The sequence below is a fragment of the Arachis ipaensis genome, chromosome B02 (genome assembly GCF_000816755.2).
Source record: "Arachis ipaensis cultivar K30076 chromosome B02, Araip1.1, whole genome shotgun sequence".
Taxonomy (NCBI): domain Eukaryota; kingdom Viridiplantae; phylum Streptophyta; class Magnoliopsida; order Fabales; family Fabaceae; genus Arachis; species Arachis ipaensis.
Window position 1 is genome coordinate 105,381,092 of NC_029786.2, and position 3,147 is coordinate 105,384,238.

Below are 3,147 nucleotides of genomic sequence, written 5' to 3' on the forward strand. Positions count from 1 at the left end.
GCTAAATTACTAGATAGACCATAAGAGTACAGTACTCACAGACATACTCAAAACAACACTATACAAACAAAGACTAACATAAAATTAAATAAAATATTATTTAAATGAATACCTCAGAATATAATAACAACTTTTTGAATAATTGTTCATAAGACAAAGGAGAATCAGAAAAATATAAAAAAAATAAAAAGAGAGATTGTGGGAATAAATAATTGAATAGAAGTTATGCGTGAGTTTTTGTAACCGTTAGTGAAATATGTTAGTGAAATAAATTACTAGACAATATTTTTGAATAATGTTAATAGGGTTAAAATAAGAAATAGAAAATTGGACACCAAATCCTATGTATTGGTATTATATATTGTTATAGATATATAACGTGCTTTTGATAAACAAATAGAAAAACATATTAAAATAAGAAAATTGCTCAAAAATAATAAGTATTGTGCAATTGAAATGGGTGTTCAATTGTTGTTTTCATTATGCTGGAGCAGATATATGACTATATTCCTTTCCTAGGTTTTGTGTGGGATTGTTCATAGTTCATAGGAAATTTGGAAAAACACGTGGGAAACGGATGACTTTGGTAGGGTGAAGTGGGGACCCATGCACTTTCATGGAAACAGGCGTAATAGTAAAATGTATATGAATTGGGTGTGGTTGGCGCCATATGGAAAAGAACATGGTTACGTAGGACATTATCCAAATAGCATTACAATTTGCTCCTATACGTGCTTACCTACTTTGAGCCAACCACGTTTGAATATGGTAATGTCCTTCAAATGCTTAGATACGTAACTCTTCACCTCTCTTTTATTCCTCAACATCTCAACTATATATGTTCTAATGCACCTCTTATAGTTAACAAGCTAAGAGTAATTATTATTACTAATGACTCGTAGTGCTAAACTTTTAAATTAGTCTACATCCAAGTGTCTAATTAATGTATAGACAAACGGAAAACAAAAATATTTTGTCGTACATATATATACATATAAAAGAGAAGTTGCAAATAAAACAATTAATTAAAACCGCTAAAATTAAAAAGAGTGTTTGCCTTAAACGGGCAAATACTTGGTGTTTGTTTAGGTACTATTAGATCGATCAAAAAAAATTTTGTCAATTAAAATTTATTTTTATTTTTTAGTGTGTTTGACAAATTTTTAATAATAAAATTAAAAATACTAAAAAAATAAAAAAAATTTATAAAATATCATTAAAAAAATTTTTTTTTTGAGAATGACGGTCAAACAAGTTCTCAATGTGAAAGAGCAGGACGCTAATAAATTAAGGGAATATTGTATGAGAAGAAGAATAATGTGATAAAGAATTGGTTCTCTCTTTTCCCACGCACAAATGGGATCAATTTCTTTTCCTTTTAGTAAACTTTCATTTTGTTGATATTTGATTTTATGAGATGCTCTTCATCTCTTTTTATCACTTTTGTTAAAGTAGTGAAAAATGCTGAATTGATGCCCTTGCGGAGATTTCGTGGTTGGTAGCAGGTTAAATTGATTTGGTCCTCATACAGCAAGAAGGTTTAGCCTCTTTGTCTCTTTAAATACCTGGTTAATAATGTGATTTATTCAATCTATCTTTTAAAAACAATATCAATTATCAAATCAGTCTATATAAAATATGTTATAATTAATACAACATGTATATTAAAAATATGTAAAATATAAAAATATTATTTAAAAACTATTTTATGAAGATAGATCTTATGAACGTTGAAATTATACTTAAAGGCTTAGTTACATTTTGAATTAATAATAATAATAATTCACACTTGTATCAATTAATAATCACCCATAATGAACATTCACCTATTCTCTCTTTTTTTTCTGACTTTTCTCTGTTTTTAACCTCTTGCTAAGATTCTCACAAATTTAAATAGTAAGCTTTGATTTAATCAATATATGCTTAATAAAAAATAGCATGGTTTCTATTTTAATAGAAAAAGTTTCGATAACCATAATAAACATATGCTTGTACAAAAATAGTCTTGTGTGATTTAATCACAATATGCTTAATTTATCTTTAAAAAAAAACACGAATTATTATATTGTAGTGAATATTTATTATCCTATCGCAGTATCGCTTATTATTTGAGTTATTTCTCATCCTTTGATTTTTAATCGTCTAGCAAAACATCATTTGTTTATTTAAGCATGACTATTTGATAGTCCATGCATGATGACATGTGAAATTATAGATGGAGACGTAGGGTGTGGATTAAATCGCATTAAAATGCATTGAAGAGGTTACTGTATGTGTCAGAGGATCAGAAATCTTTTTTAGCATTATGGGCTGTCTTTTTCCGGATGTTTAGGAAACAGGCCACAGCCTATCACCGACCGCGTCAGCTTTAATCCGTTTCCTACGTTGTCTCCAACATACACTACCCTATACATACATACAACTCCCTCTTCGTATTTTAATACGAAAAATATGTAATTATTTTTATGTAAAATTATATGTAGTCATAAACTTTTTTTTACTATATTTTCTTATTTTGTATATAATTATCTATCACGTTTGTCATGATAGTGATAAACTCTTTAACGCTAGAATAAGTGTTTACAAAACTCATCCATAATGTTGGATGAACTGTTCTTTAATTTTTACTTTTTTAGTGTTATTTAAATGTCTCAGTTTTAGTTTTATCCTATTCATATTATGAAGAAAAGACAATATGAAATTTAAGTACACTACTGGTAATGAAAATGTGTTGATCATCATATGTATATATAATTATATATATTTTGACATATCTGTGGCATTTCCTAATCCAAATTTTTAAACTCGTGAGTTGTTTTGTACCTATTTTTAATAAGTATCTAAGATTCGATTTCATGCTTTCACGATTTCAGGTTTTGCTGTAAAGGCCTTAGAAGTCACGAATTCTAATCCTCTCCATGGCTACATACTATTAGTACTATTACTACAAACACCGACATTATCCATTTCCCAATTACTATGCACAAATAGCACCCACTATTATTATTATCCCGTGCCACTCATCGTATCTCGATTTTTTATTTTCATATTGTAGAGCAGTGTGTATATATATATAAAAACTACTACACCTTTTAACGATGTCTACTTTTTATAATATAAATCACGTCTAGATTACGTTTAAATGCT